The following is a 13,118-nucleotide window of genomic DNA, read 5'->3' as shown; positions in this document are numbered from 1 at the left end:
GCATGCTGCATGCGCGGCCATCTCGGTTATTTTAAAACGCTGCCAGACTGCGCCATGGCCTTGGATTCGGGACTAGCAACGCCTTAGTGATGCAACATACAGTCAAACCCGGCTATAACGAGTCCGGATAGAGCGAATTATGCTATATATCGAACAAAAATATTTCAGTTATGGAAATAAATGGGAAACATATTCCTTATAACGAAGTTCACATCCGATATATCGAACTCCACGCGCCTAGAATGGCCGCCGAAATGCATGGTCTCGGAGCGGCGATTGAGATGTGGATTGGCCGCGACCACGGAGCAAGAGTTGCGACTGGGACATTGCGCCTTGCACGGAGCGACGTGACGGCCGACACTTTGCGTGACTATTTCCGACGCGTGGGACTTACGACAGAACGCGCCCAGTCAGCGAGTCCCGACCAAGACAGCAGCATCGGTGAACTGTGGGAAAAGCTCGCCAACGTTGCCGATGATGTCGCGAGTGAAAGCCGTCCGATGCTTATAGTGAAGCGCTTTCGGCAGTCGATATGCTCCGCCAATGCTTCTTTGATTTTGGAGAACGCAGACTCGTACTGCTGCAAACAATGTTTCGTGTAGAGAATGCTATGCTAGTTGTAGCCGCCAAAACGAAAGTGAAAACAAAAATCACCGCTTTTTTTTTTGCAAAGTAGGTAGTTAAGGCGGAAAGAAGCTTTATGAATTGCAATAAATTAATTATTTTGGGTGTGGTTAATGACTACTTTACTGTGTTCGTTTCTGCATGCAAGAATGGTGGAGTTGAGGAGGGGGGGGGGGATACTGCGCAATGCGAACTCGTAACAATAAGCTCGTTATAGGCGGGTTCGGGTATATCGAACTATTGGATATATCGAACAAATCGTGGTGCATATTGCAGTTCGCTATAAACGGGTTTGACTGTATATACACTGCGTGGTTCCTGCAGCTATGCCAACCGACCGTCGTACTTCGAGGAGCACGTCGAGTCCTTCAACAGGCGCGTGCACGAGGCCCTGCTGAACACGGCCCTCCGCAGCCCAGCGTCCATGGAAGAGAGGGCCCTCGCCACGCACCAGATGGCGGTCTTCTACTCCAGCTGCCACTCCCTGGCCAGCGGCCGCGACCTGGGCGGTACGGCTAGCGACGTTGTCCGTGCTCTCGGCATAAACCCGGACTCGTGGCTCAAGGCGCCGTCCTTGGGCGGCCTGCTCAACCTTGTCGTGCAGACTGCTCAGGAGACGGGCCTGTCGTCATTCGTGAGGTATGGAACAACTCTCGCAAGAAATTTCACAGCATGGCGGCAATGATATAAGGATGCCGGCACGAATGCTGTTTCTGCAACGCCATTTTGTTACTTTTGCCACAACAGTTTTTTTCTGTTGTGGTTTATGATGTTCCCTTTCGTATTCAACGAGCACTGGAGAAATTTGAGGAGTATTTGTCGCAAAATTCGACATGCTAAACGTTTGGTAAGAAAACAACTGAAGAAAACTGGGGGAAAACGTTACATTCCTCCCTGAATAAAGTTGAAACAAACGCGTAAGCTTCGTTTGATCCACGGAAATTGCTTGGCATCGACCGCCATAATTTCGAAGACCCAAATCGCCAACAAAGAACACACCCATGCGACAAGTTTTTGCGCAGTAGGTAAACGCATATAATAGCGGTCTAAGTGTACACAGATCCGTTGTTTACGAGATAAACGTATACTATTTTACTCCTTCAAGATCGATGCCTGAATTGTCGTTTCTATAACCGTTACTTTTTCACGGTTTTCTAGTAACCGTTTTGACCCACTGGAAGCCCAGTTTGACGCACACACCTTGTGTCCAGATATCTTATCAGAGCTTTTCGGTCGACCAACCAATTTATCGGGAAATGCATTAGTTTTCTGACAGGGTGCGTCATCTGTCCCATTCAGAAAGTTTTCGCTTTGAAAGCAAACATCGCTCTTTTAGAGACACCAGGCTTGATTCTTTACTATTAATATGGGCCGCATTATAATAGCTTTGTAAAAAGGCTGCGTTGTAAAGAAAGCTGTACTGGTTCAGTGCCATGCATTTCGTGAATATAAAGTCGCGAAGATTGAATGTTCGTAAGTTCAATTCCCAACTGCCAAATAACCAAAAGGGTAGACGGGTTTGAATGAAACGTGCAGCACAGACAAAGGGACAAGCACTGGTGGTGCAGTGACGAAAATGTTTCAATGCTGAGCACGGATAACGTATTTGGCTCATTGAGGTTTAATTATAGAAGGAATTATAGCTCTGGCTCACAAAATAACGGTCACTATTTGCTTTTATGGATTCTAGTGCTGCACTAGCCGACAAGATTTTTGTTTTCCCGATGTTTCGAGCTCAAAGTTATCACTGTGGACTATAGCGCAAGAGACCACAGCATAACATCAATAAATTGGACTGTAAGAATAACACAGTGAACAGAACATGCTACATTGTTGCTTATAACGACTGGGTTTGTTATATTAATAATATGAATTTATTTCACTTATAAAATAAAACGTAGATAGTCACGAGTTCTGGCCATCTAGATGCTTGCATGTATATATCGGTCAAATATGAATTGCCATCGCTGCTGTTGGTGCAAGCCTTCTTTTTGCCAGAATTAGTCTGATGGTATATTCTTTCACTACCAATATGGTATGGTTTACATGCTCAGAATAAATAATTGCAGCTATATTTTGTTCGTCCTATTTTCTCCTGTGTGGTGTCATGGCGTTAGGAAGTTTTTACGTGCAAGAACACTGTGAAGTGACGTTTTGTGGGGTGCTCAGATGACCTCGAAAAAATGTCAGTGTTCACTCAGCTAAGGTCTAAACCAGCAAGAACAGTTCCCAGAGTACAAACTGCTAAAGCTCTGGCACAAGCTTCACGCAAGCTTTTCTTTTCTGCGCGGAAAAGCATGCGGTAATTTGTTCGGTTAAACTTCAGTCACGCATGTTCTGTTAAAAGCGATAACTGACGCCTTCAGCTGTAGTTCAGGTTTCCCCAGAAGCGTAAATGAGGGTCAAATGTATTTTTTTAAACGCAGCTACATTCGCGGATAGCTGGAATATCCACAAGTTCTGAGAGGGATATCTTGCACGCATAAGTGGTCCATACACGTGAAGTATGGAATTTGCAGTCTTCAATAATGTTGGCTTGAGATGATTTTCCACACATGCAGCCATGTACCATCAATGTTCATGGGGCCCAAACATGTCCCCTATAACATTCGTATACATGTTCATAAAGGCCCATTGTAAAAAGGTCCACGCTGCATGATGGATGCAAAACATTGTTTTAAGCCCTTCATCTTTACAATATTTGCTCGTAGTATACTTAACAGCAGTAGGGCAAGTATCTCCCTCTCTCGCGTATGCAGCGTGACCATCAAGAATGACGTGCTTCACGTGGAAGTGGGTGAGACCCTGCTGTCCAGCCTGCGCTCTCAAGCAAAGGTGAACCAGTTGCTGTTGCTCACGCTCACCGCGCTCAACCTGAACTTCAGTGCGCACTTCTCCGAGCTGTACGAGGTGGACAGTGACGTCAACAGGATTATAGCAAGCTTTGGCAGAAAATGGCAGTAAGTAGAATGTGGCGCTCTGCGACCACTGAGTACGCAAGTACTACGTTGACGCAGATTTGTTGTGGATATGAATAGCGCTGTATCATCTGTCGTGTTCTGCGAATCGTCCCTAAGAATCTGATTTCAAAGTTGTTTTTATTGGGTTTTTATTACATATCTCACGAACATCAATGGCTGCGTGTAACGTAATTCACCGCCTGTTTTTCTAAGGTGCTGACCTGGGGTTTTTAGTCCGGGGTGGGTGCTTTGACTGTAGAGTCAAAAATGTTCAACATTAAAGGAAGTGTTTCCTATATTCTCTGATTCCACACTGACTCCGAAAACGTGGATTGCATTTTCGACATAAATGCTCAGGATTTAGCTGGGGACATAATGCTGCGATTCCTTCCCGTCTGTATTATAGGAGGAGTACAGGGAGTGCAGCTTGACTTTTAAATTAAAGCACAGCTTTGACCAGCTTAAAAAGGTTACTTCGAGCCTTCCAGAAGAAAAGTGTTTGCAGAAGACCTTGTAGGGCATTTTAGCATGACCTTCACATGCTCTATATCAATTTGCAACGAGCCTAATTAAAGGTTATGGGCACATTGAAACGAAATATTTCCATAGTCTTTTTCGCTTCTACGGCTGCCAGATCTCTAAACCTAAACATTCATCGCTACCGAACTGTTCAACCGGCCGTGAAGACAAAATATCAGTTTGGTACATTCGAAAGATTGCTTGTTAAAAAAATATTCATATAACATTTTACGCAAACTTTTCAGAAACGCGCTATAAAATGAGGAATGCATATTTGGCCTCCAACACAGCAGCTATTTTCTCAAACGAAAGCTATGACACATTATGCGTCGCTTGGGCTGTTAGCTGGAACCGACAAATCAAATACAAATTACATTGATTATTGTCTTCCAAAATAAGCTGATGGCACTTCAAACTTAGTTCATAATCTCTTTAGCAGTAACAATGGTGGGGTAAGCAACAAGTTCAGAACGAACCACGAGCGCAACTAAACCTGGCTGATGCTCCAAAATGCCTCCGTCGGCAAGGGCGGGCAGGGCATGTCTACAATACGAGTGCGTGCGTGTGTTTGTGTGTTTGTGTGTGTGTGCGTGTGCGCGCGCGTGTGTGTGCGTGTGAGTGTGTATGTGTGTGTACCTGTGTGAGTGCGTGTGTGCTCGTGCGTGCGTGTGCGTGTGTGTGCGCGCGCGTGTGTACGTGTGCGCGCGTCTGCGTGTGTGTGTGTGTGTGTGTGTGCGCGCGTGTGCGCGCGCGTGTGTGTGCGTGTGAGTGTGTATGTGTGTGTACCTGTGTGAGTGCGTGTGTGCGCGTGCGTGTGTGCGCGCGTGTGTGTGCGCGTGTGTGTGCGTGCGTGCGTGTGCGTGTGCGTGCGTGTGTGTGTGTGTGTGTGTGTGTGTGTGTGTGTGTGTGTGTGTGTGTGTGTGTGTGTGTGTGTGTGTGTGTGTGTGTGTGTGTGTGTGTGTGTGTGTGTAGCCTTAATTTTACACAACATTCTTTGGGCGCGCCTGGCGGACAAGCGGGCGCTGAGAGTGTTCCTACGAGCGGATTCTTTCCTGTAGTTGGGAGAGGTTATGGGGGGGGGTCGTATGGCATAAGCGATACTTACACATACATGACCCTGTTTGTGGCATCATGTGCATTGTTTTACGATACTATTACTATGAACTGTAACAATGCCGCACACACAGATCCGATGAAAAGTATCCAGTAAAGGACTGCTGCCGTGCGACATCGCTGTGCTTTTCAAAAGGCCGGAGGTAACCAAGCGCCTTTTAGCATGGCCTTCTGGCAGCCTTAGTTCCGTTTGCTGTAGAAGCGATTTGATATCGGACGAAGTCGCTTTACTATCTGTGGTATCTTCCCCCAATGCATCATTCCTGATGTCACGAAGCATGCGAGTCTGTGAAAAAAAAAAGTTGTCTCTAGTTGTTAAATTTATCAGTGAACGAAGCATCGTTTTCTGTTGGACAGACGCTAGTGTTTCTTAGCAAAATTATGTAATAAAACGGTTTTAAGAGGCCTTTGTGGCCCCTTTACGAATAAAACTGATCGTCTATTTCACAGGAGCAGCCCATACCGGCAGAGTACAGTGGCAAAGCTGCGGAACTTCCTCCCGGAAGTCGACTGGCACCAGATGCTAACTCGCGGCCGCTCCTCCCGACTGGGCCACGTGACCAGCGAGAGCATGGTCAACTTCCGGGGCGAGATTGTTCTCAACACAGTCATCGGCAGACTGCATCTCGCCTCAGTCCCGACCGTGGCTGTCTACGCCATGTCTGTGCTTCTGGCACAGGTATGTACCCGTGATGGCCGAGTTCGGTATGGTTGTGAGATACCTGAGAGGGCTTTGTAGAATGTTGATGGTAGAACGAGAAATTAAATCTAGTGCTGCTTAGCAGGGGACGTCGAAGCGTTCAAGTACTACAGTCGTTGTTCGGTGCTCTTTAATTTTGTGCAAGAGAGATTTCCTTCGGTATGAGGACGAGGGTAACATGAAGATCGGTTAGGCTTATCTAAAGTTTAATTACTGAGGAACACCAGAAGGAGCGTAGGTGGTTCTGGATTGTCCGAAGCTATTATCGCACAGTGCCTAAACGCTGCGAGTAAAAAATAACACGTAAAACGGCAGCACTTGCAAGTGCCAAAACCCATTGTGAAGCAAGGTTTCTGGGAAGGTCCGCCTGCTGGACAAATAAAATGATGCGTTGCAAAGAACAGAGAAATGACCACTTTATCCACAAGCAGACATCGCACTCTACTAGATCCTTAAAATGGGAAGAAGGTTAAGGGCGGGAAAGGTGGAGGCAATTCGCTTAGAAAGCTGCATGTAAATGCCTCATTGCACCCATGTGTGTGACAATAGCACTAACATTGTTACATTAATCCTACCAACCAGTGCGATAAGGCATTTACATGGAGCCAATATTCCAAGTCATTAGCCGTGGTTTAGAAGGCATTTATTTTGAAATTTCAATATTGTGTCGCAAAAATGCGGTTCTCTCCTATAATAATTTGCAACCTCCCGACTTAAGTGGACTAAGTAGACAGGAGAACTGAAACACTGAAAATATGCACTGTGTGAGATATTGTAGGCATTCTGAAACACTTAAGGAGCCCCAGTGAACTGCTAAGATGTAAAGAATAGGTAGCGGGCATTCTATATTCAAGCTCAATCTTGTATGCGAGCGAAAGAATGAATGAATGAATGAATGAATGAATGAATGAATGAATGAATGAATGAATGAATGAATGAATGAATGAATGAATGAATGAATGAATGAATGAATGAATAAATGAATGAAATAGATGGGTTTTAAATAAGGTGCTTGAGCTTCTAAAGTGTGTAGGTAGGCCTTTTAGCCACACGCTGATCTACACATAAACGCCCACTATCATGTTTGAAGCAAATATATTATATACGCTCATAATGTTTAATACAATGAAGCATTCCAACTTCTCGTTAGGGTTTACTGTCCTTTTCTCGCAACCCGCCCCTTCTGCATGTGATATCGCTGTGTAGCAATGACTGGCGTAATATCATCGCCATTATGGGAAGACGTGGAGAATAAAACGACTAGACACACTAACCTTCAAAGGTTCTTAACTTATAATTCACAGCAAGAGAGGTGTAAGTACGCTGATTCTCCAACAGGTGATGAAATACTCGCTGCTGCTCCGGGAGGCGTTCGTGCCCGACAGGTTCAACGACATCCACTGGTGCCTTCGCATGACGGGCTCGCACTTCGGTGCTCTCTACCAGACGTGGCTTGCCGGTACCTTCTACAACCGGAGTGCAGTGATCAGAGTCAGACGACTGTTTGCCGACATCCAAGTGCTGCTAACGCACGACAGCCGCGTGAACCGAGGAGTCGTCGTCGACAACAGGCGTATGAAGAGGACGCAGTTGACAATATATGGTGTGCTTTTTTCGTACGCGGGTAATGTTGCAGCATGTCCATCAACCGAAGAAGGGGTATCTTCTGCCTCACTCGCGATGTGTACTTCAGGGACAGCTGTAAATCACACTTTAACCATTACCTACTAAAACATGTGATTGATGCCTGTTGCATAGGAATCGGTAAAACACGAAAGTGAAATGCGCCTTCACATGAGCATTTAAATGTTTGTGGTGCAGCCATATGAACTTGCACATCGCTATTTATATTACGTCGGTACGGCACCGTTAGACGTATCAGCGTTAGACCCTGGATTGCACGCGCCAGAACTTTGCGTAACTCCGACTGAAACCACAGCTCTTTGAAAACTATGCAAACGAAACCGAACCTAAACCAAGCCAAAAGCAGTAGGTGGTGGAGGGTGCCTCAATTCACCCGCGTCCCACGTACACGAAGACGCTGGCATCGAGGTGCCAACTGCCGGCGCTCAATAGCGTCAAATAAAAAAAAGAGAATTCATAGCCCAGTTGGCAGAGCCCTGTGTGCCTCCCGCTGCAGCTAGATGGTTCGTGGCTCGAATCCGGGCGCAGCCGCGTCAATGGAACTTTTTTGGCGATGTCATTTCCGTGACGGATATGACGCCGGTGATAGCTTGGTGTACCCGGGCATAAAACACTTTCGTGTTAAAATGTGACGGGTCACGAACAGTTCTCTCATCAGCTATAGCTTTAAGATAGGAGTGATTCACTATCGACCTTCAATGGAACTGACCCTCAGGGCTACTGGTGGGACAGCGGTAGCTACGTGCCACGATACCTTGCTCGAAGCAGCACTGTAAGACTGGGGTATACGATTTCATCTCCAGGTTTTTATGTGATCCGGGGCCATGCCATACTTTCTAACATGTCTTAGTAGGTGCCGTCTCCGTACGGCAAATAAGGTTTGGGATACCTGGATGTCATCCCTAATACTCTGCAGGCGAAAGCGACGTCCTCAGCGTCCGACAACCACCACTGCCCGATCGGCTGAATGCGACCTTCCTGCCTAATCTGGCCACCGTACTAAAAAGTCGCGTCGGCCAGGACGCAGCACAGGATGAGCGAGTGGCCGACCTGCTGACCTCAGGGTACCTGGGGTACCAACGGAACGAAGGCGAGGAGGACGCCTTTGTTGTGGCTCCCGCTTACCTGTGTACCCACGGGCTACTCGCGCTGCGTTTCGACGAGCTGGACGTGCTGTACCCGACGGTGGCGGTGCTCATGCTGCGCGCCATCTTCGACGAGGGAGCCTACCACTCGCCCGCCGGGCTGGCCAACTACACGGACGAGTGCTTCAGCGAATCTGTGTCGTTCGCCCTAGGAAAACACGTTCCCCCGAACGCGGTAAGAGTTGTCCCTACTACAGGCGATGCGCATAGCCCACAGTAAGACGTTGCAGAAATCTAGTATCGCCAGAGGGTAACAATTGCTGTTATAGTAGGGGGCTCAAAGGTAAGGCATTGTGAACTTAGGGTTGATAGACATGGTGAGAAAATTGCTGGTATTCTACCTGGGAATACTTAGTCTAAATCGAGTTCCTTAAAGAAATCAAGTGAGTTGATCGACAGGAAGTGTGGTCACTGTACTTGAAGGTTGTGCTACGCGAAAGAAAAGGAGTTTCCCTCATATGCACCGCTCGCTGTAGCAAAATGAAGACGTGTTCGCAATAGAACCATGTGTAAATTAGCTGTACGGAAATACGTATAGCTTAACCATCTCGGACAGTGTTTTTTTTCTTTCATTCCTTCGAAAGAGCGCGAGCCCCATCGGCTATTGAAAAGACCAGGCTGCGGTGTGTTCTCTCGTTTTGTGCCAATATTGAAGTTGCACTGACCTATTCCTATGCGGCGTCGATATCAGAGTCTTCATAAAAGATAAAGGGCAAAGACATTTAGAGAAATTAATTTATAGGTGCTTCGGCTTACGCAACTTTATTTTGGGATAGTTGTCACAGCAAATCAGATTAGCTTGCTTACGCAAGCGTTCCTTTCCCCATCATGCAAGCCTTGCGCAGTTGAGTTGGCAGTACGGAAGAGCACACGAAAAGCAGCCTAGTTTTTCGTAGCACCTCTGTAATGCCAGAAGGGCCAATGTTAGTCAGGTTGCCACTTAACACTTTTGATAGGGATGTTAAAAACTAAGACTAAGCAGAAGGGGAAGGTGATGCAGTGGCTAGGAAATACGCTGGCATACGGATGTTGCTCTACAGTTGTTGTTTTTTTTTTCTCAAAAAAAAAGTCAAAAGTCTTTATTTTTATTTTCGACAAACGCGGGGGCAGCCGCAAGAAGCCGCTGGTTGAGGCGGCTTGACGAGGCGACTACCGCGGACACAGGTGCAAGGTTACACTCCTTGATATATATGAAACAAATTGAAAAATAACTCGCGAATTATCATCTGTGTCATATTGCATTCTCTCAGCCATTTAATACACAAATAATGACAGACAAATCACTGAGAAAAAAGTTCGTCTGATACATCATCCCTTACCAAGTACAATATTGACAGAAGAACATGCACAGATACACACACTAATGCATAACTAAATTTGTTTCTTTACAGGTTTATAAAATAATTTAAACAATCATCATGGCCTCCATGATCCTCAATAGCATGCGAACGTGAAATATAAAAAGAAATAAAACATCATATCCACTGTTACAGTAACAGTTCAAATTCACATAATAGTATTGTACGATGTATAGCATACCTTATTTTCTAGTATGAAATTTTTTATTTGTTTCTAAAAACTGCGGGAGCGCAAGCGAAATAATTATTACTGCAGTTTTATTAATTATGTTGGCGCTCTGAAACAAGAAGGTTTGCCTGCCTTAGTTTGTCCTCGCTTTGGGCACATGCCTTTTTTATGCTCCGCAGTGAGTACTACCTAGTCGATGCAGAGCCAGTTGCCAAGGCCAACTTGTCGCTGTACACGATTTGTAGTAGTTTTTGTAGTAGTTTAGGACCTATGTGCTTTAATTTTGCATATTAAACTCAGTTGGGCTGCATTTGCTACCTGCTTGAATTAACCGTTCTCTTAGTCTCAATGAAACTCAACGAAAAGAACTTTCCCCCTTCTTGACCCCCTGCATCCTTCCCACAGGTGAGGCCATTCATGGGTTCTCGCTGGGCCGCCCAGTACTCGTCCTTCCTGTCGAAGCACAAGGCGGGCACCAAGGCTTCACGCCGCCACCTGGACGACAAGGGCCGGTCGCACCTGTTCTTCCGCCTCGGCTGCTTCGTCAGCTGCGGCGACCCAACGCTCCGCGACGCCTGCAACGACGTCGCCTACTCGACGGACGAGTTCGCGCTGGCGCTCGACTGCAAACGCGAGCGCAAGGTCAAGTGCAAGTGCGAACGCGTGGACAACTGTGCAACCTACGTGCCCCACGAATAAAGACGTGTCACTGCCGCTCAAGATGACATATTTGGAAGAGGCTCGAGGTCTGGTGAACAAAGTTGTATATGCTAAAGGATGGCGCACGAGGATGGGCTGCCAGTTAATGCAGTCGTAGATTGTTTTGGCCTCAACAACCGATTGAACGAAATAAACTGATTAAAAGTTTTAGTTCATTTTACATGATGGTTTACTGCGGTTCGACGTTTTAACTCCGAAGCACCCCAGTTTGCGAAATATGCTACGTTTTATAGTAAACTATTTGCTTTACTAATTTCACGACGTTTTGGTGCCAGACCGTCTGGGTCTCTCTTACTGCGAGCATCAACCGTGTCATGCATCAAAGCTTACGCAATACCATACGCAATGCAACACGAATAGAGCAAACCTTGGGGTGACAGCTGGCCTAAAATTTCAGAAAAGAATTATGGCCACTGCATCTTGCGGTACCAAATCCGCATCGTAAAACAAATCACCAGCTGATGAGAACAATAAAACGATCTCGCCTCCCCACCTTGCATATAATCCTAACAATGTAAACAGTGCGTTGGTGCCAGGCTCAAAATATCGTTCACAGGTTATGAACCATGGTGATGTAGCAACCTGCATTTTTTTAATAATGCGTGGACTACGGGCTTAAAATGCTAACAACACCTTCAAGTACCCTCGAGGGAATCTGCTGATAAATACTTCGTGATACATTACAACCAAGAAGTCCTTACCGCGTGGTATCCGTTCATTCGGGAATCAGATAGTCTCCTCTGCTAGCTGCCATGTGGACCTTCCGGATTTTCTTTTCACACCTGCGCGCGTTTTTGCTCGCTACCGCGACAGCAGCACATTCTGTTTCCGTTGTATTCGCTTCCTACTTTTTGCATTTTTTTATACTCTCCTCACTTCTGTTTACCGTTGCACCTGCTTTTAATTCATTTCTATGTAAAAACATATATTTTACTTTTTTCGAAAACCGAGTATACTTTCTGCCGGTAGCACTCTTTTCCTGGCCGACACCCCTGAGTGGGTAAGAGCCATTCATCTGGCCCCATCACCGCCATATTGGTTCCAAACCGAAAAAGTATGGCACGGTGAACTCTCCAGGTGAACAACCACAAGTGCTATGTGAATACGTCCTATGCGTGTGCATTTCGGCATACCCTTAGAAACACCTATAATGTCTATATTTTCTTCAAAAGAACACTATTCAAACATGCCAGCCAGCTAGTTTACATAGTTCAATCATGTTTTGCGGGCACCTAGTCCGTAAATATTCCAAATATTTGGTCAAAAGTCAATTTAGAGCGGCTGTAAAATTAAGAACATTGCTCTATTAGATCTAATTCCTAACTATTTCCTGCCTTTCTTGCCGTCAGGCTATAGGTGGTGCCATTTAAACAGATCAAACGACCCTAAAATGGGGGAAGTTGTAACCTAAGCGGAATCCCCCATTTCTGGTTTAATCGTTGTATATATATAACGGATCCTGCAGAGCAAGACCATCGACATGTCCCCACAGACATCATTTGTGAGGTTTTCGGCCGCTTGTTCTGGTCAATTTAAGATGAAATGCGGACATTTCAGCTTATCGACGAGTAGACCTCATCACAGTTTCCCGGAATTGTCTCTAAAATGAACTGCATGATTTAGATTACTCTAAAATGCGCTTACTGCTTCTTCCAAACTGCAGCTAATCTCTATCACCTTGTCCAACACTTTCTCACCGCCTACGCAATATGCGACCATCCATATTGCCCCATATATTTTCAACGCGAAAACTCTCCTCAGCTTTTTTTAGTTCAAAGCCGTCTACGATCAGCGGTATCGAAGTGGCCCATTACTGCCTCGTTCTTGCAGCAATGATCGCGGGAGGGGAGGGGGTGTAGTTGGATGAAGCAGTGTAACCCTTGCACGAAATGCCAGCAACTGCTCCACGCGAGTTGCGCCCGATGCCTCAAATATGTGCCTCCTTCGCAGTGAACCTGCGAGTTGTGCGTCCCGAAGGAAGCTAAAAGGAAAGTGCGGTACCTCTCTACGAAGTGTCCAATGCCCCACAGGGAAGGGGACGTGGTCCAGAGAGGTGTGTGAGGCTGTTAACTTGCGCGTGGCAGAGAACAATGTTGTCCACTCCGCAGCATACTGTTAGCAACATATTAGGTGATCTACCTCTCCTACAACCCCACATGACGTGCG

This window comes from Haemaphysalis longicornis, unplaced genomic scaffold (genome assembly GCF_048455015.1).
Source record: "Haemaphysalis longicornis isolate Haplotype H1 unplaced genomic scaffold, Haemaphysalis longicornis Haplotype H1 scaffold_6, whole genome shotgun sequence".
Lineage (NCBI taxonomy): Eukaryota > Metazoa > Arthropoda > Arachnida > Ixodida > Ixodidae > Haemaphysalis > Haemaphysalis longicornis.
Note: the sequence above shows the minus strand (reverse complement) of the source record.